The 22,512-nt window shown below is 35.8% G+C and overlaps 1 protein-coding gene and 1 long non-coding RNA gene across 4 annotated transcripts in view; one reads left to right on the forward strand and one right to left on the reverse strand.

Moving 5' to 3' along the window:
- Positions 1 to 22,512, forward strand: part of LOC126830306 (glycogenin-1) — a 280,407-nt gene that overhangs the window by 177,895 nt on the left and 80,000 nt on the right. The gene's annotated exons all lie outside the window — the stretch shown is intronic.
- On the reverse strand, positions 2,339 to 6,482 carry LOC126830763 (uncharacterized). Its single transcript, XR_007683967.2, has 3 exons — positions 6,400 to 6,482; positions 3,460 to 3,527; positions 2,339 to 2,459 (listed from the first exon to the last, which is right to left on the reverse strand). It is a non-coding gene; the product is annotated as an uncharacterized LOC126830763 (long non-coding RNA).

The raw sequence follows: 22,512 nt of genomic DNA on the forward strand, positions 1-22,512 counted from the left end.
GAATCTAACTTCCTGAATTATGGCCCCTGATTGTACGAAAAATGGCGTTTTTAGCTTGTGGACCCTATAGAGGTCATAATTTTTATCCGATTTGAAAAAACGTGTTATTATATCACTGTTACACCCTAAGGATGACTGAGTTCGAATTTTGTGAAAATTGGCCCAAAACTGACGGACAAAATGGACGCCCCTCGTTCTCAAATAGCGTAAAAATATGGTATATCAAGGTTGTGGACTCTATAGAGGTCACAATTTTTATCCAATTTTGTTGAACCAAAGATCTCGGTTCCTTTCGATATTTGCGCATATCGAATTGTAATTTTCTGAATTATGGCCCTTGATTGTAGGAAAAATCACTTCCTTTTTAGCTTGTTCTCAGTAGGTATAGGCAAGCAAATTTTTAAAGTGAATAGAAACACATAATTGCGGTATCAATAGTTTTATTTTGATAAGATAAAAACATCCTGAAAATTTCAACTGATTATCTCTAGTAGTTTGTGAAATATGGCCAGTTACAGGATTTGGGGTACCCACCAACTTCGGACATAGCAAAAATAAGTGGTTTTGACCCCCCATATATCAAAAAGTAAGCTTTTTACATGACTGCAACTTCTTTAACATAGAGTACCTACTGCCTAGTTGGAATAAATGCAAGGAAATGCCTGTGTCTTCACTACTGTTGAAACTGTTGACCCTTTAAAATGACATTTTTTAGCCACTGCCCATGACAAAATCTGCTTCTGGAGCCATTTGACCCCTCCATAAAATTAATTCTAAGTGTACCGCAGGTTTTTCCTTCCACATATCAGCTGACAATGGCCCCTATAGTAACCCTAATTTTTTTGACAACCTTGAAAAGGCCCTAAAGAAAGATATCAGACACAGAAAATGGTCCCAGCCACTGTTTTGCTCCGCGGGAGCAAAAAAGCTGAAAAATGCCCGTTTTCATTAGCCCCGTCTCGTATCACATCATCTTTACAGAAATGGATAATATATTTTTGTGTATTTGAGAACTAAAATAAATAATTTCAAAATCCATGCTGTCTTTATTGTATTCATACTAAATTTATCACAGAAACATTTATAAATTCAATTCAAGTGTGAAAAGAAATATTATCGAAGCCATGTTGTAAAATTTACATATTTATGAGCCTTTCCACCAATCAGGTATTTCGTCGACTTAGTCACGTGACAAAATATACATACCTGATTGGTGGAAAAGTAAACAGAAAGTAACTCAAGTCACAGGTCGAAAATGAAAACTACCCGTTACTGTTCATGAAGACGATAGATAATTCAGAATCCTAGCTTCGCTGAATATGTATTCATATATCTAGCTGACTATGTTGCCAGAATGCTTGAATTCAGCCGTGAAAAAAAAATTAAAACCAGTGTTTTATTACCGAGTGCTTTGTTCGTTTGATATATTTTTAAATTACACATCGTCAGAACACGCCAAATATAAATATATGGGGAATAGTTTACGGATATGCTTTACATATAGTCTTATTCTTAATACGTTTATCAATAAAATCATGATTTTACTTACATATTTCTGCAATTAGAGGGGCCCGGAATGTTAAAAACCGAACAGCTATTTGACCAATGACGTCACTAGCGTATGGCAGTTTGCATGCTCTTGGCTTGCGCTACCTTGGAACAGGTGCCGGAGAAAACGGAAAAAATATAAAATCTAAAGATCATAACGAACATTTTTGTACCTAGTTTTTCTGTATTATTTTGATGGGTTCTATGCTTATTTTGCTGCTAAATTTGAGGTTTTATAAACTACTTAAAATTTTCGATTTTTTTGGCATCCAACGGACGGACAATTCCCCATCATACAAGGGCGAAGCCCGAGAGTATGAAGGGAATTATATGAATATATAGCCCGAGGGCTCGAGGGTTTACATTGCATAATTCTCGTATAGACTGTATAAACAATTCAACTTTAAAGAAGAAAAGCATCTATCCACTGCACGTGCATCTGTGACCTATGACCCATACACCATGTATATAAGGCCAGGATGAATGACAACAATTGTCTATTTAAAGTATATGTATTGTCAACTAGATAATAGCCCAAGGGTGGGAAAGGGAGGGCAATGTAAACCCTCGAGCTATATATTCATATAATTTCCTTCATACTCTCGGGCTTCGCCCTCGTATGATGGGGAATTATATTCCACTATATGCCCTTCGGGCATCTCCGGTTTACATTGCATTTTTAAAGGTTGACAATACATTCCAAAAAAAAAACCCAAAATCTCAAACATGTTCAAAATATTTAATATTTAATTCATTTACATTATATATATATAAATATATATAACAATGGGTTTTTATTTACAACTGTTGCAGAACACTTTCTGCAAACCTGCTTCCTGTGGTTCCGGTATCCCTCAGGTAGTGCTTCCTAAAAGTAGTTTCACCTGCCCAACAACCTGCAGCCAGGATATCTGAAATATTACATCCCGCATTAAAAGCAGCGGAAGTAGAAGCTCCCCTAACAGAGTGAGCTTTAAAAACAGATGTGTCAATACCACTATTTGACAAACACTGCTTAATCCAATGAGCTATAGTACTCGACATTACCGCATTAAACGTGTAAAATGATACTAACAATTGTCTGGATTTACGTTTGTTTCGAATAGTACTACAATAATATCATACAGTAAAACAAGGACAAACTCTTCTGTCATGAAAATTTACAATATTTATTTTGTATAACGATTTTGATCTTTTAGAAGTTTTCAGAAAACCTGAAGCACCCAACGTTATATCTGAGCCAGTATCAACCAAGGTATCCAACGAAAAACTAGCTAAAGTTTGACATCTTTGAGCTGTTGATATAGCTAACAGACAAGCGGTCTTGAGAGTTAACAATTTTATTGATAAATCATTTAAAGGAAATAATGCTGTTAAATAGCGAAGCAAAATCGACATATCCCAAGAAACCAGATAACGAGGTTTAGGTGGATCTTTATTATATATACCTTTCATAAAATTTGAATCATATGGTTATTTTGCAACATATTATTACCACAAGAACTCAACGTATTGGATATGGTTGATTTATGAATATTAATAACACTGTAAGAAGTTTTCTGTTCAACCAAAAACCCAAGATAGTTTAAAATATCAATTACAGTAGGAGCCAAGGGATCAATTTGTCGTTCAATTGCCCAAAACACCCACTTTTTCCATGCGAAATGGTATTGTTTGTTTGTTGAGTCTCTACAGGAAAGGATAATGCTATTTGAAGCGACCTTTGATAAGCCAAGCTTAGAGTGGTATTGCCTGATACAACACAAGCGGTCAAATAAAGTCGTTTGCCCCTCAAAGGGTGCAACAAGTCGTTGTGAGCCAACCTCAACAAATCTTTCCGAATTGGAAGTCTCCTTGGATTTCTGATTAACATTTTTAACAGAGAGGGAAACCAAACCTGAGTTGACCAACCTGGAATGATTATGATGGCTTTCTCTACTTGATCCGAACACACCTTGTTGAGAACCAAAGGAATTACACTGAAAGGTGGAAAAATATATGGTTTAAAATTTGACCATGAAATAGATAATGCATCATTTGCAACAGAAAATGGATCAAAAAACCATGAAACATAGTTTCCAAGTTGTGTATTAATCCTTGTAGCAAAAAGGTCAATATCTGGAACAAAGAAAACTTTTCCAAATCTTTTGAAAAATATATTCATTTAGTTTCCACTCAGTAGAGTTTGAAAAAACTCGAGAAAGTTCATCTGCCTGAACGTTACTTTTACCAGCAATGTGCTTAGCAGTAAGATGTATCTTACGATTAGTACACCACAACAAAATAGATTTAGACAACTCGAATAAGTTTTCTATTGGACCTCCTATATTATTTACATATGAAATGGCAACAATGTTATCAGATAAAACACAAACATGTTTATTAACAATAGTGGCAAGTAAAGATCTTAATGCATAATAAATTGCCAAAAGTTCTAAGTAATTGATATGGCGTTTAATTTCAGATTGATTCCAAAGATCGTTAGCAGACTTATCATCTAAATGTGCTCCCCAACCAAGTGTTGATGCATCAGTAGTCACATAAATTGAAATCTGACTGGGCTGAATGTACCAGCCATTGTTTAACTCTGCCTGATTAATCCACCAATTTAATTCAAATATCATATGAGGTGTTAAAGTAATGACTGAATTATAATCAAATTCATTCAAGGATAAAACATAATTTTTCTGTTTATCCAAATAATGGATATAAAGTGGTGCCAAAAAAATGGCTGTACGTGTAAAGGAACATAACCCTATAAAGGAAGCAATATCCCTAACAGACAGTTTAATATTAGAAAGTACTTTTTTATCCTGGCATTTAATTTTCTCAAGTTTATCACATGTAACATAGATCATAAAAGTACTGGTATCAATCTTAAACCCTAAAAAGGTGATTTGCTTTGAAGGTGTCAAACATGATTTTTCCTTATTTATACAGAAACCCAATCTCTCAAACATATTTACAGCTTTTTCTGTGTTTTTAATACTCTCCTGAATGGATGAGGACATGAATAAGGAATCATCTATAAATTAATGAACTTGATATTCCAGAACTACGCAGAAAAGCAAAAATTGATTTTAAAGTCTTCATAAAAACCCTTGAAGCCGAAGATATTCCAAAAGGAAGGCATTGGAAATCATAAATTTTATCCTTCCACAGAAAGCTGAGATATTTTCGATGTTTCTCGTCAATCAGTATTGAAAAATATGCATCTTTTAAATCAATGGATGTTAAAAAATCATCCTTCTTGATGGACTTGACTGCAATTGCCAATGTTTCCTGTTTAAAATGTTCATACTTGATAAATTTATTAAGATTTTTAAGATTAATAACTGGTCGGAAGCCTCCAGTTTTTTTCTCAACAAGAAAAATATTGGATATAAATTGATCAGGATGAAAAACAACAGATTTGATAGCACCCTTAGCTAACATCTTCCCAACCTCCATATCTATTAGACATATTTGCTCCGGAGTAAAACTTGGTGTTACCGGTAAAGTTTCTTGCTTGGGACAAGATATAAAGTCAATAGAATAACCTTCCACAGTTTTCAAAACCCAGGGATCTGATGTTATATCCAACCATTTTTCCTTATACAAAGAGATCTGACCAGCAGAAAATTGTACACTTACTTTTACTGATCTTTAAGAGGCATTTAGTAACTGGGTAGAGCAATACACAAAAAACACATACTTATGGAAAAACAGCTACTTATTTATTTGGGCGACGTTTCGAAGAGTATTCTCTCAACGTTATCAAGCTAATAACGTTGAGAGAATACTCTTCGAAACGTCGCCCAAATAAATAAGTAGCTGTTTTTCCATAAGTATGTGTTTTTTGTGTATTACTTTTACTGGTTCTGGGGTTGAGAGTACTTCCCCCTGCCTCGCCATGCACGATTCTGTGGTGCAAATAATTACCAAGAACAGCAACCGAATCAGTCACTGTTCTACGAATGTCCGGACTACAATTCGGATCAGATAAAACATTCAATAAAGGGGAAATACCCAGTCCAATTAATTTTTGTGTGTTTTGAAATGTAATGTCCTGTGACCTGGCTGCCCGTGGCAAGACGTTCCAAATATCCTGATCTACAGGTGGAGGAGTCAACCTCATACAATTTGAGGGAACAGGGTATTTGTTAGAAATTTTTGTCAAATCAACTTTTTTTGATGTAGATTCAACAATGAAATCCGCCCATTTAGAATCAATTGGATTCCCAATATTTCCTTCACTTTGAAAAATGTCACCAAAAGTTTGTTGAATATTAACATTAACAGGTCTAATGACATTCTCATTGATTTTAGTCAATGGGGTTTGTTCCTCAAACTCATCGTACATTGCCTGAGGATCCATCAAGTCTAATACTGGTTCTGAAAAAGTGCCAGTAAAACTGTCGGAGTCGTGAGACTGAACATCAGTGGCTGCTACTGGATTAGAAATAAAATTTGAATTATAAAAAGGCGTACGGTATTTAAATCATTATCAAAAGCATACCCAGCTGATCTGTTATTAGACAAAGACATAACAATTCCTGACAGATCAGAGATCTGTTTTTGTAAACCACTTAATAAGCTTACATTATCAAAATTAGCTGGATTGTTTGCCATACTAAATACGGGTGCCATACCGGTCGTATTCCTGCTTGTGTTACTGTTATTTATTAAAAAAAGGCGTTTCGCTAGACGCCATATTCAAATTTACACAATTACCGGCTTGCTTGTCACTAGTGACAGTGGCCGTTGGCCCTCTCGTATAAGACCGACCAATACAAGAAGAAGTATCTATCTTCTTGACCTCGGTTTGAGATGTTCCAAGAACTTTAAACGACTTATTAGTATTGCCCTTACCAGTATTGTTAGATGCCTTGCGTTTACTACTAGTCGACCTACTTGGGTTGTTTACAACAACTGACTCTTCTGCTTTACAGTCCTTATTATTTGCGGCGTCACCTTGACCCTCAATACAAATGTTTATGTCAGAGGGACGAAAACCTTCAAACTCCCCCTCATCTTGAACAAATAAATCGTCCATAATGTAATCAATAAATGAATCAAACAATAATTTGACACAACGTGCCAAATGACAGCAAAGATTCCAAAGTTAACAACTTTGATGCTGTAAAATAAAGAATAGAACGAAAATCGTGTTTATTATACTCTATATAGGGCCTATAGTTATAGGCTATTACTATTAGTATTACAGCACGGTAATATTACAAGTAAGTAAAGCGATTAGCAATCACTAAAAAATATACCAAAGTATAAAACTACACAACGTGTAGCACAGTCAAAATCTCAACGAGAAATAAGACAATTGTTGTCATTCATCCTGGCCTTATATACTTGGTGTATGGGTCATAGGTCACAGATGCACGTGGAGTTGATAAATACTTTTCTTCTTTAAAGTTGAATTGTTTATACAGTCTATACGAGAATTATGCAATGTAAACCGGAGATGCCCGAAGGGCATATAGTGGAATATAATGTGGTATGTGGTAAAAGCTCTACGGACATGCTAGAATATGGTAGCCAATACATTTTTCATTGAGAATTTGCAAGAGAGCGCTTTACGAAACTCTAGAACCCATGCTTTGCAAAAAACCAAAGTTGACATGGATTACGGCCTTTGCGGCTGAAACGAGTCATTTAAAATTCCCTTTTTACTGTTTCTCTTGCAATAAATATATAAATAGTGTATCAGTGATAAAGAGAAAGAAAAGACGATTGCAATGGTGTAATTTATTTCAAAATTGATACGATAGTTATTTAGTGACGATCATGGAAATATGACCATGTTTTCTACTAATTAGCGACAATGTCACACATTCCAGCGCTTTGTCTTAGCTGTTGCCTATACCTATTCTCAGGCCACGAAATTTCAAATTTTGGCGTAACCAGAAAAATGGTTGCGGGTTTATGCTCTGCGTAACCATTTTTTTTGGTTACGCCAGATGACCATTGCGTGACCAATTGGTTACATAAAATGGTTGAGCTGTTTTCATGTTTTATCCAGATTTAAATGGTGCTATTATTCATTTCCACTTGCAGTGAATGTATTTTTTAAAGGAATAACTTGACTAATTTATATTCTTTTATATTTAATATTATATTTTGAGGTTAAGTGTTTATTACTTTAATCCCACGGTGTCCCCATTTAAACAATAAAACATTAGAAAAAATGTTCCACTTCACTGAATCCCTATATGTTAATAATTTTTTATTAATCAGCTTTTTCAAACATCAAGTGGCTGATGTAAGTAAATAGCTACTCAGTTAACTGCTCACGGTTCGATTGTAGAGGAGAATCGGTTCCAAAAATTACTAATGGTTTTTCGTTTTTATATCATATGACCTTAAAAAAACAGGAATGGCAGCTACCACATTGTTTTCGGTCACTGAAAACTACATGCGTACTTCATATTACACTTGTCACTTGCAATCATTCATCCAGGCACGTAGCATGAGACAGCCTCACTCATAGGTAGCGACTGGTTGACAAACAGTTGGCGTTTTTGTGAGTCAATTAGATTAGGTTTTGATTTGCTAGTACGATTTGGTATGATTTCGATTTGATTAGCTATGGTCCACAAATGTGAAATTTGATAATTACGATTTGGTAAGATGGCTGCCATCACGGACACCGATCAGAAGAAAAAAAATTGTCTCTGCTAATTATTGATCCTTGTTAAAGACAAATGAAGGTTATCTACGCAAAAACAGAAAAATGGTTGCCGTTAGAAACAATCTCCTATGTCCAACAAGTTCAAGTATTTTTTTGAAAACTGAAGTGACAAAACATGTAAAAAGTTTACTGAGGAATATATTGAAAAAACTGTAAATGAATAAAATTGCTTAGAGGTGATCTAACATTCTTGTGGACTATAAAGTTAACATTAAACACGTCAAATGTGTTTTAAAAAAAACATTTTTTATGGAGAAAAACAACAATAAGCATTAAAAATTACTTACGACGTCGAACATTCCGCCATTTTGAAAAAGTCAAATCTAATTGCCTAAACACCTCCTGGGACGATTAGGTCGATTTGCCTAATCAGTTGAGTTAAATCGTCTCACAAATGTAACGATTAGCATAATCAACTTGGTTCACAAATGCGTATAATAGCTAATCGGTCTACTCTAATCAGTTCACAAAAACGCCTAGTATTTATATAAACCTTAGCACTCTATACACAAAGTCTCAAAAGGAAACAGAATAGTTTGATGTCATGAAATAATATTAAAAAAGACAGGACAGTAAAATCATTTACATTATCGCTCGAGCGATGCCGGGAGGGGGTCAAAGTTGACGACATACATATGGGTCATTGGTACTACAGCATGGCTATAGTGAAAACCGAAAGGAACACGTGTAGTAAATTCTTTGGAAATATAGCCGACATGTGTAATAGTCAAACTCATTTCTCATTTTGTGTTTAAAAATCCAAAGGTAAGCTTTCAAATATTTATAGCATAACGAATCATTTAAAGAATTAGGGGTGAGGGGCATTTTTAAATCAACCTGCTTGCAACTGGTAAATAGCCTACGTGGTGTCAAAATATGTGATCTGTCAATGTACCAGTAAGACGGAGAAATGAAATGACAAGAATGAATGCATGGAGTTTGTGCTATAATACAAATAATTTAGACCTGTGTCACAAGTCATCCTGTATAAAAATTGATCAAATGTGAATAAATCTGTTAATGAAATTTGTTAACGTAACCGATATTTCAATTTGCGTAACCAGGAAATCGGTCGCGTGTTTTTGAGCTGGCGTGACCGCACGTAACCGATTGGTATCGTTCGCGTGAAACTTTGTGGCCTGTGTTCTCTATTCATCTCACGAAAATGTGGGCGTATCCTGCCTGGCAGCCGCTGGTTATCCGATTTTGTTGAAACTTAATATGGTTCCTTTCTATATTCCTGCATATCGGAACGAAACTTCCTGAATTATGGCCCCTGATCGTACTAAAAATCACGTTTTTTGGCTTGTGGACCCTATAGAGGTCATAATTTTTATCCGATTTAAAAAAACGTGTTATTATGTCACCGTTACACCCTAAGGACAGCTGAGTTCGAATTTCGTGAAAATTGGCCCAAAATTGACAGACAAAATGGCCGCCATTCGTTCTCAAATAGCGTAACAATATGGTATATCAAGGTTCTGGACCCTATAGAGGTCACAATTTTTATCCGATTTTGTTGAAACTTGAAATGTAAGTTTATAACCCAAAGATTTCGGTTCCTTTCGATATTCGCGCATATCGGACCGTAACTTCCTGAAAAATGACCCCTGATTGTACGAAAAATCGCGTTTTTAGCGATATTAGTATATAGATCAAGGTTGTGGACTCTATAGAGGTCACAATTTTAATCCGATTTTGATGAAACTTGAAATACATATTTATAACCCAAAGATCTTGGTTCCTTTTGATATTCGCACATATTGGATCACAACTTCCTGAATTATGGCCCTTGATTGTATGAAAAGTCACGTTTTTAGGATGTGATCCCTCTAAATGTCACAATTTTTATCCGATTTAAAAAAAAACGTTTGAATATATCACTGTTACACCCTTATGATGGTTGAGTCCAAATTTCGTACAAATCGGACCAAAACTGCCGGACAAAATGGCTGCCCCTCGTACGTAAATATTGTAAATATATGTTATGTCAAGGATTTGGACCCTCTAGAGAGAGGACACAATTTTGATCCGATTTTTATGAAACTTGAAATGCATGTTTATAACCCAAAGATATTGGTTCCTTTCAATATTCATGCATATTGGATTGTAACTTCCTGAATTACGGCCCTTGATTGTACAAAAAATCACTTCTTTTTTTGAGCTTGTTCTCTGTCCATGTTTTCTTAAAAGCTACGACTGTCTCTGCCACATGATTACAAATCGCAACAGGGTGAACTAGTTCAGAGCGAAAACAGTTCAGGCCTACTTGTTCAGTGATGCTTGGCCTATTAACTGATGAATAATGTGCTACTATAGAAACATATTAATATAATTGTTTAAAACCCGAGACATGCATGTACATATTATTACAAAGTCAAGCGAATTATAATTCTACAGGCTTCACCATGTGGACTACAAATAGCAATTCTGCATTTGACTATGAACGCGATCTCTATTCTGTTTGCCATCAACAAAAATAATTGGAAATGTGGGTGTATATGGCACACGCCCCTGTAACTCCAAAAGTTATTATCCGATTGTTTTTAAATTGATATATGTGGTTTGCATTAGTGAGATGAAGAAGCCTATTTTATTTCAATAATTTCTGTTCATTACGGCTCGAGTTATGGCCTTTGTTGCACTTTGTGAACGCTCTAACGCCAAAAGTTATCATCCGATCTTTCTGAAATTTATATGGATTATTTAAATTATTTAAATTTAAATTCTGTCAATTACTAGAGTTATGGCCCTTGTTTCACTTTGTTGCACCTTGCATCAAAAATTATCTGTCGAATTGTATGAAATTTACATGCGTCATTTAAATTAATCAAGAAAAGAATTCTATTGAATTTGAGCAATTTCCATTTATTACTTCTAGAGTTATGGCCCATGTTTCACTTTGTTGCACTTTGTTGCACTTTGTGAACGCTCTAACCTCAAAAGTTGTCTGCCAATCTGTATGAAATTTATATGTGCCATTTAAGTTAGTAAAAAGAAAAATCATATTGAATTTCAGCAATTTCTGTTTATTACGTCAAGAATTATGGCTCGTTTCACTTTATTGAAACTTGTGAACACTCCAACGCCAAAAGTTATCATCCGATCTTTGTGTAATTTATATCCATTATTTAAATTAGTGAAACCATGAAGCCTATTGAATTTCAGCAATTTACAGTAATTACTTCTAGAGTTATAGCCCTTGTTTCACTTTGTTCAACCTTGTTAATGCTCAATTGATGAAAGTTGTCATCCGATATGTATGAAATTTATATGCATCATTTAAATTCGTGAAACAAAGATCTATTGAATTTCAGCAATTTCCGTCAATAATTTCTAGAGTTATGGCGATTGTGAATCTTTGAATGACAAATGTGATCTGTATAAAATTTATATGCATTATTTAAATTAGTAATACGAAAAAGCCTGTCAAATTTCAACAATTTATGTAGATTACTTCCAGAGTTGAGACCGTTGTTTCAGTTTGTAGAACCTTGTGAACCCTCAAACGACAAAATTTATAATCTAATCTGTATGGAACTGTCTTGTAAAGGCCCCCAATTACCTACAAAGGAATAAATTTGCGACAACCCTTGTCAACTGCTCGGACAATTTAGCTGCTGTGGCCGTATGTTTCGTTGCCTGGCAACCTATCTTCTTTTTCGTGGGTGTGGTATTTCGGAGAAATTTTTAGTATGCAGGCTTCTGAAATTAACGTCTGATTACAGTCGTCTAGGCTGTGTACGAGGTAGGATAGGCTTAATCTTCGCATACCTCTAGCCAGTATTTGTTTTTCTTTTCTATACAAATACATTTGTAACTGAAAACAAGCAAATTTCACATTTTGTTCAAATCAGACCAGAACTATACATAAATCCACAGAGATAATTTTTCATTGAACTTTTATTGCAAGAACTTTTAATAGGTCGGCTGAGAATTAATATGAATGCAGTATTTGATAAATTAAGATCGCCTAATTGACGTTTTGAAGCGCATATCAAATCAGACAGAATCAATTGTAAAATAATAATAATAGGACTATTTATAAACTATAATTATCGCTTAAAATTTGTAACTAGAGAATTAATAAAAAAAAACAAGGTAATGCACAGACTTTTTTTTATTTTTTCGCTTTCTCTTATCTTGTTAAAGTCAACTCTTTTCATGAATTGTTAGTTTTGAACAGAGATCATCTCGCTGTCTAATATACTAAGCAACAAATGAAACATCAGGTTGGTATGTTACTCTGAACAGACGCATTGCATAAAACTTGCCAAATGTTTTTATTGTATGTTTGTGACCACATCTCCAACTTTACCTGAGCAATAAGGCTCCTTCCCAAGCACAGAATTGAACCCAAGAAATGTTCTCAAAAACGCAACCTGACTTCTGAGATCGTAATGTGTTCTCCATGATTTTTATGTAACTCATGCTGCACGTGCTGTTCACCGGAACCAGCCCTATAAAATGAAACACCATACCTGGTTGAATCATTCACACTACAACATCAGCAGCATGCCACGACTCACGACAGCTCAGAGGAACCAGGCGCTTGGAAGACTCGACGCTGGTCACACTGCCCAAGCTGTTGCCAATCACTTCCAAGTCAATGTTTGGACAAACTACAGGCTTCGGCAACGCTTTCGGGCCACCAACAACATGGATGATCGCCCCCAAACTGGTAGACCAAGGGTTACCACAAGGCGACAAGACCACCATGTTGTGCGACAGCACGTGCAGAATCCCTTCACACAGGCATCTAAGACAGCACGTCAGACACGAAAGACTCATCAGTACAGATACAGTGCACTGACGTCTCACCAGAGAGAACATCCATTGCCGTAGACCGATCCTCATCCCTCGCCATCGACACCAGAACTGGTGACACAGGCAATGGAGAACTGTTCTGTTCACAGATGAGAGTTGTTATTGCGTATCAACTGCAGATGGCAGGACCAGAATATGACGTCAACGTGGCCAGCGTTATTCTGACCAATGTATCATGGAACGAGACTCATGGGGAGGTCCAAGCATATTCCTGGTCGGACAATTCAGAACGTTTGGAAAATAGCGTCGGACATGTCCAGAATATACAGGCGAAATCCCATCACTGGTGTCAACCAATATTACATAGTACCTGATAGAAGTTGTTAAACACATTCCAAATATAATATTAACACAGAGATCATCGCTGTTGTAGATGCATTACGAAGATTTGAATAAACCGGAAGTGACGCAAACAGAATAGAACTGCCTGCCAGGTAAAAGCGATAACAGACGAAAAGTTGTAATATACTAAACAGCAAAAAAAACAAAAAACGTCAGTACGATTTCAAAATCAGAGAGGCACTTTAATCAAATCATTCTAGAAAATGACTTACTAAATGGATCAAAGCAATTTTTTGTGAACAGTATGTTGACACATTAGTGATTAATTCATCACAATTCCAGGACATTACGAGAAGGTTTAGAGTCTGTACACAGTCTATACATCAGTATCTGGTGTGTCCACCGCAAGTGTCAATAACAGCAGCGCAGCGTCTGTACGTGGAGTGGACCAGACAATTGATGAACGCCATTGGCACCTGGAACCACACTCTCAGAAAAGCCTGACACAATCCATCGGCTGTGTTTGGTCTCAGTACGATGTTATTAAGTCTCCTCTAAATTTCCTCACCAAGATGTTCAATCGGGTTTAAGTCCAGACTAAGGGCTGGCCAGTGCATAACGTTGACACCATTCTGCTGTAGAAAGTCCCGAGTAACTCTGGCGGTGTGGCACGGGCGTTGTCAAGCTGGAAAACACTGTTTCGATGATGTGGGAAATGTGGTATGACATGGGGTCTGAGAGCTTGATTGATGTAGCGCACTGCTGTGATGCCGCCGCCTCCTCTCCCTGGACCAAGATTTTGGAACACCACAGGACCCACTCTCTGGTTCAGGCCGATTCCACCCCAAACCATTATGCTTGGACCTCCCCATGAGTCTCGTTCCATGACACATTGGTCAGAATAACGCTGGCCACGTCGACGTCATATTCTGGTCCTGCCATCTGCAGTTGACGCTCTAGAGGCCAAAGTTAATATCCGATTGACTTTAAATTCATACACAGTGTTTAAGGTCATGAGACGAAGAATCTATTGATTTTCAATGATTTCCGATAATTACTGCCAAAGTTATGGCCCTTGATCACTTTGTGACGCTCTAAAGGCTAAAGTTATCATCCGATTGACTTCAGATTGATACAAAGAGCTTAAGATCTTGAGACGAACAAGTATATTGATTTTCAATGAATTTTTATGTCTTGAACAGATAAATCGATGATATTAAAAATTTTGTATACAAAACGTTAGCATGGGGCAGAACTTTATAAAAACAAACAAATTCTAATGGTTTTCTGATAATTACTTCATGAGTTGTTGCTCTTAATCAGATTTTAGTGTATTATAAATGTTTCATTACCGAAAAAAGTAAAGATATGCAACAACTCTTGTTGACTGCCCGGACGATTTAGCTGTTGTGGGCGTATGTTTCGTTGCCTGGCAACCTATCTTTCACACAATCAGGGGCCATAATTCAGGCAGTTGTGGTCTGATATGCGTGAATATCGAAAGGAACCAAGTTCTGTGGGTTATAAACATACATTTCAAGTTTAAACCAAATCGGATAAAAATTGTGACCTCTACAGTGTTCACAAGCTAAAAATGCGATTTTTCATACAATCAGGGGCCATAATCCATGAAGTTACAGTCCGATACATGCCAATATCGAAAGAAACCGAGATCTTGGGGTGATAAACTTATATTTCAAGTTTCATTGAAATCGGATAATAATTGTGACCTGTAGAGTGTTCACAAACAATTGTAGTCAGACGGACCGACAGGGGCGACGACAATATACGTACACATGAAAATGTCGGCATGTAAAAATTTCAGTTTTGATTGGGATACATCGGCGGATTATTCGGGCACCCAATCGCCTATATTGTTATGCAAAGGGTCAATAAATCAACTCCAGCTCCCCTTCAACCCGCTTTGCCAAAATATTCAGTCTTGGTGTAGCTTGGTATCCAGTCTACAAATCCAAGATGGTGTCTCCTGATTATTTAAAAAAAAATGAGAAATTTCAATTCAAATGATGAAAGTCGACAATTATGCAAAACAGACACAATTTCCATGAAAATTGCCTATTTGACCTTGTCCATGACCTTCAATCGCGAGGTCATCATGGATACAATTTGAAGTTCACAATTTGAAGTTCATACTTTGCTTTATCAACAAACCATATCTCATTCGAAAATATTGAAAAACAAATGAGTTAAAGTTGGGATTTCAAAAATTTTGATTGGGATACATCGGCGGATTATTCGGGCACCCAATCGCCTATATTGTTATGCAAAGGGTCAATAAATCAACTCCAGCTCCCCTTCAACCCGCTTTGCCAAAATATTCAGTCTTGGTGTAGCTTGGTATCCAGTCTACAAATCCAAGATGGTGTCTCCTGATTATTTAAAAAAAAATGAGAAATTTCAATTCAAATGATGAAAGTCGACAATTATGCAAAACAGACACAATTTCCATGAAAATTGCCTATTTGACCTTGTCCATGACCTTCAATCGCGAGGTCATCATGGATACAATTTGAAGTTCACAATTTGAAGTTCATACTTTGCTTTATCAACAAACCATATCTCATTCGAAAATATTGAAAAACAAATGAGTTAAAGTTGGGATTTCAAAAATTTTCTTGTCTGACATTTTACCGAAAATAAAGAGGCAGAACTCATATCGTTATTTAAGCAAACCGATTCATACCACAATTAAAATTCACGTGTCAACAAAATATTGAAATCTCGTACGTAATTAAAATAGGTGCACCTCGATATTTTATTCCCCCGTCTTCATTAGCCCAGCCGGAGCAGAACAGTAGGACGTTAAAACCCATTTCATTCCATGCATTCTATTTAATTCCCGTATGGTATTCAAATTTATGTTATTAATATTCGTACAAAATTACGTGTTTTCGTAATACATTGATTGTATGAAGCCTTGTCGATCCTGCTTCGGCTTTAAATTCACAACAGTATTATTCCTTCAAAATTCTAGGAAGACACTTCTAAAAGGCATACATAACTTCAGCGTATGGCGTACGTGACCGTTAACATATAACACATACAGTAGTTTCGTAGTAAACACTGCCTTATATGGTAAGCGATTTTCGTGCCATAATCGAGATCGAGGGAAAATGCCACTGTAGATGGGAATTTATATAGGGTGTCTTAAAAGAAGTAGTTTCATTACGGAAAATAAGTTAAAGGTTTAATAGCTAACAATAAACAGAGGTTTTGAAATTTATAATGACTGTCCATTCATTTGGGGTGTTACTATTAGGATAATATGTGACATCAAGGACTAGTTTCTACGTGCTATCGGTTAATATCAATGAGTTTAATCACGTAGATAAGGTTGATACTTACTCTTATTGGATTGCTAAATAGCTCGACAAAAGAGAAGCAATGACTTCTGTTCAAGATTAGATTGTGAATTTTGAGTTATTCCTAAAGGTGAATGAATTTAGCCCCAAAATGTGTGAACATGTGCCGCAATTCGGCCTATTACATTTCGTGATACTTCCACCTAACACAGGTTTTTGATCAATATAGCACGCTTTGGATAACAGTTGTTTCAGATTTTTATTAAAAAATACGTTCCTCAACTTAATAGTCAATAAGTAACAATTGGCCATTAGCTTCATTAATTTTCTTAAATCTATCCCATGATTATCTTCCACTCATTGTTCTTAAATTGAACCCATATATACTACAGATTAACACACGTGTGTACATGTTTTCTATTAGTTAACGATATACTATGTAACCATAGACAATGGTAACTATAGCCAATTAAAACCACAGTGTTACTATGTAAATATGTATAAATATACTATATTGTCCATCTTATACAATGACATTATTTATGAATAGTCCCAAGATGGACGAAAAGTACTTTAAAATGTTAAAATGTTATTTAACCAGTGTTGAAATCAGTTTTTTCGGCATACCTTTTATCTTTTCATCGTTTACCGTGAAACAAAGTAGTGCAGCGTTACGGTTGTGCTAATATTTCTGGAATATATATATATATATATATATATATTAGAATAGTTAATTAAAGCTGCTCTTTGGTAATATATAATTGAAATTAAAGATGGCAAAATAAAACTACATTTTTATGCTAACGTTTTCACCGCAATAGCGGCTCTTCAGGCATTTATTAAACAATAATTCAATTAACAATAGTCTATGACGTCACAATGTCATAGTTACATTATTATACAGGCAAGGGTAGTAATTTCTTAGCCTACAGACTACAAATATTCAATCCCACCACAGTCTTTATTTTATTTTATTTAATTTAATTATTCTCTTATTTAGAATTAAGTTTCGGGTGGTACTTCTCAATAAAATAGCTTTCTTTTGCCTCCAAGAGGTCGTTGTTTTTGCTATTAAGTCTATATAAAGGAAAAACACTAAATTTGCCCTCACCACATACTTCAAGATGCTCACTGAGTGGGATCATCCTGTATTTTGGTTGAAGTATGTGCTGTCGATGGAGGTTCATTCTCAACCTAAGCATCATTTGGGTCTTTCCTATATACCTTCCCTTGCGTCCCGGACACGCTATAATGTAAATTACATAGTTCGATTGGCAATTCATTGCCTGTTTGATATAAAATGTATTATCATCATTAATTTTTATGGATGATCCCTAAATGATAATGTCACAGGTTTTACACTTTGAATTACCACATTTCGAAACTACTGGAATTGAAGCGACTGAATCATATTTAGAAGATGTTATAATCCTAGCTAGATTGGAAGGTTGCTTTAGACTGTTGATTATATTTGTTTTTCTCAATATTTTATCCATCGTTTGGCTATTTTTAAGGATATGGATGTAATTTTCAATGATAGACTTCCCATTTTCCTGGGACGGAATGAACATAGTAACTAAAGCAACGTTCCTTTTATCAGAGTCTACAGGAACTTTAGGTTGTCTTAAAATTCTTTGGTCCAGACTCAATGCTCTTTGGTTAGCATCGTCTATTAATTTACCTGGATATTTTTGTTTTAATAAGAAACCTTTTAGTTCCTGTAGTCTCTGAACTTTGACATCTTGATTGGACACAATTGTACAAATTCGTCTAGCTAAGTTATATGGGATGTTTCGTTTCGATGAGGTGGGTGACAAGAATTAAAATTTAGATATTGATGTGTATCGTTTTTTTTGTAATACACATCAGTTTCAATTAGAGCCGTTTGCTGTGACATCCAGAAAATTTAATGTGGATTGACTCTGCTCAATTGTAAACTGAATACTGTCATCTAAACTATTTAACATTTTATGAAGCTCTGAGATGATTTCTTGAGATACTCTGAGTATCACAGAACAATCATCTAAGAACCGTTTCCATGAAGTCTTAATTAAATCACCGAATTCATTGGCAAACGTTTTTGTCACCCTCTCATACCATATTTCCTCAAGATAACCTAAAGTTAAAGTAGCATAGGTTGGGTCAACTTTCGTACCCATAGCGACTCCCTTGATTTGTGTAAAGTATAGGCCATTGAAGAAAAATATGTTATTTGATATCACAAGATTTAATGTACGGAGGATAAAATGAATTTGAAAACCGGTCTGGTATGAGGTCTGCGTGGTTATTTAGCCAATATTTGACAGCTTTTAGTCTCAGATCTTTGCGTATATTGTTATATAAACAAGCCAACAGTGAGGCTGATGTCCCACGCCGAAATCCCAAATAAATAGATGAAACATATTAATTAATCGCACATCTATTTTTTTCAAAAAATGAAATGAAATGAAAATGAAATGAAATGAAATAAGAGTTTAACGTCCTACTGTTCTGCTCCTAACCTGGGCTAATGAAGACGGGCATACGCCATACAGTGTGCTATGAGGGAAATTTTGCCTGGACAGCGGCACTACGGCCTACTCTTATAGAATTCCAACTGCCAAGGGATTTTTTACGTGCACGCCAATGTGTACACGGGACCTCGGTTTTTCGTGCCATCCGAACGACTAGACAGCTTTCCTTGTCAGCCCCTTCGTCCTGCATCACTGACAAGGGAGAACCACGCCGGAAAATCTGGATGAACTTTCTCGGCTAATGCAGGGATCGAACACCCGACCTCCAGGCTAGCGAGCTAAAGTATCGAGCAATCAAACTGATTATCAACTATACACTAAGTTTCATCACTCTCTATCAGATAGAATCAAAGTTATCTTGTCCCAAAGCATCGACCAAGGAAATTGCTTATCTCTGCTTAGCTTTAGCTCAATATGTTAATCATTGAACTCAGTCAAGACGAACATCTACATCAAGTTTAAACATTCTACCTCAATTAGAAGCAGAGTTGTTATGTTCCAAAGTCTTGACCAAACAAAATGCTTATTGCTCCTTAGCCTAAGCAGACAATTCTCATCATCGAACTTAGTCAAGGTATTGATGTAATGAAACTATACACCGAGTTTCATCACTCTTACTTAATTAGAACTAAAGTTATCGTGTCCCAAAGCATCAACCAACCAAATTGCTTACCTCTACTTACCATAAGCAGAAAATTCTCATCTTTGCACTCTATCAAGGCATTGACCCAATAAACACCTACACCAAGTTTGAGCATTATAGCTCAATTAGGAGAGTTATTGTGTTCCAAAGTCTTGGCCAATCAAATTGCTTATCGCTCTGCTTACCCATAGCAGAAAATGCTCAATATCGAACTTAGTCAAGGTATCGATGTAATGAAACTATACACCAAGTTTCATCACTCTCACTAAATTGGAACTAAAGTTATCGTGTCCCAAAGCATCCACCAATCAAATTGCTTATCTCTACTTACCCTAAGCAGAAAATGCTCATCTCCACACCCCTTTAAGGCATTGACCTAATAAACACCTACACCAAGTTTTAACATTTTAGCTCAATTAGAGGGAGAGTCATTGTGTTCCAAAGTCTCAGCCAATGAAATTGCTAATCGCTCTGCTTACCCTGAGCAGAAAAAATGCTCATTATCGAACTTAGTCAAGGTATTGATGTAATGAAACTATAAACCAAGTTTCATCACTCTCGCTTAATTAGAACTAAAGTTATCGTGTCCCAAAGCAACAACCAATCAAATTGCTTATCTCTGCTTACCCTAAGCAGAAAATGCTCATCTTCGAACTCCATCGAGGCATTGACCTAATAAACACCTACACCAAGTTTGAACATTCTAGGTCAATTAGAAGGAGAGTTATTGTGTCCCAAAAAGTGTGACAGACAGACAGACAGATGGACGAACCCATTTTAATAGTCCCCTGCTTTCTTCAAAAGGCGGGGGACAATTAACTACATCAAAGCTAATAATTGTACTATCAGGTTCTACATGTGCAGGTAGTTGATGTAGAAAATCTATATCATCGCGAAGAAAGCTTTTAACGCGAGAACATAATGGTTTTAAGATGATGTCTATAAATTTGCTGAGTCGTTGGGTACTGCTGTTGGGCCCCCCTACGATTGGTCGAAATTTTAGGTCTTCTGGACTAAGTACTTCAACAACTTCATTATTAGATTGTTTGACAGCTTCTTCTATCAGCTTACTCTTGTGCACTTTTGGTAGACCATAGAAGTAAGCTGTGGTAGGTTCAAAATCCTCTAAATATTCCTGAGCTTCTCCTTTATGTAGAGGCTTTGCGTTTTTAGTGATAAATTTCACTATTTTTTTTCTTTACAGCATTGTTATCTTCGATGCTCGATAGCTGGTAGTATTCAGTGTCATTCAGCATTTTTACAATGTTCCCTTCATAGAATGAGCTGTCCATCATTACTATAGCTCCTCCCTTGTCAGCTTGTTTGACAATTATATTTGGATTGTTCTTCATCTCGTTTAATACCTTTAGCTCACCCTTACTTAAATTTTGTTTGTAGAGCCTTGGTTGAATTTTGTGAGATGCAATAGAAGTAATGAAGTTATCTAGATGTGCATCTTTTCCTAATCTTGGTGTAAAGTTTGATTTATTTTTAACTAGACACTCTGATTCAGTGATAGTTTCATTCACGTCATCCTCATCATCTTTGTGAAAATGACATTGAAGTCTTAACTTCCTGCAGAATTGGGAAATTTCAGAACGTAAAATACAGTTATTACTTCGGGGTGTTGGCATAAATTTTAAGCCCCTTTTAAATAAACGAATATGATCTGAGGTGAGTTTCACGCTGCTTAGGTTTATGACAACAGGATCTACATTCGTTGTTCTTGTATCGACTTTGGGTTTCTGTCGGCCTTGGCCTTGGCCCAATCAGAGTCAATATTACATAACTCCATGGCAATGAGGGCTCAGACTGTCCGTCGCCAAAGTGGCGATTTGCGATAAAAAAAAATGGAAGTGGTGATTAAAATTTGATTTTAGTGTACTTGGCCATAAAAAATTCTTAAAATTCTAATAATTGTGTAAATATATATATATATAATTGAAATTGAAGATGGCAAAATAAAATAACATTTTTATGCTAACGTTTTCACCGCGATAGCGGCTCTTCAGGCATATATTAAACAATAATTCAATTAACAATAGTCTATTACGTCACAATGTCATAGTTACATTATTATACAGGCAAGGATAGTAATTAATTTCTTAGCCTACAGACTACAAATATTCAGTTTCACCACGGTCTTTATTTTATTTTATTTAATTTAATTTAATTATTCTCTTATTTAGAATTAAGTTTCGGGTGGTACTTCTCAATAAAATAGCTTTCTTTTGCCTCCAAGAGGTCGTTGTTTTTGCTATTAAGTCTATATAAAGGAAAAACACTAAATTTGCCCCCACCACATACTTCAAGATGCTCACTGAGTGGGATCATCCTGTATTTTGGTTAAAGTATGTGCTGTCGATGGAGGTTCATTCTCAACCTAACCATCATTTGAGTCTTTCCTATATACCTTCCCTTGCATCCCGGACACACTATAAGGTAAATTACATAGTTCGATTGGCAATTCATTGCCTGATTGATATAAAATGTATTATCATCATTAATTTTTATGGATGATCCCTCAATGATAATGTCACAGGTTTTACACTTTGAATTACCATATTTCGAAACTACTGGAATTGAAGCGACTGAATCATATTCAGAAGATGTTATAATCCTAGCTAGATTGGAAGGTTGCTTTAGACTGTTGATTATATATGTTTTTCTGTTTTGATACAGAAAATACGT

The sequence above is a fragment of the Patella vulgata genome, chromosome 1 (genome assembly GCF_932274485.2).
Source record: "Patella vulgata chromosome 1, xgPatVulg1.2, whole genome shotgun sequence".
NCBI classification, from domain to species: Eukaryota; Metazoa; Mollusca; class Gastropoda; family Patellidae; genus Patella; species Patella vulgata.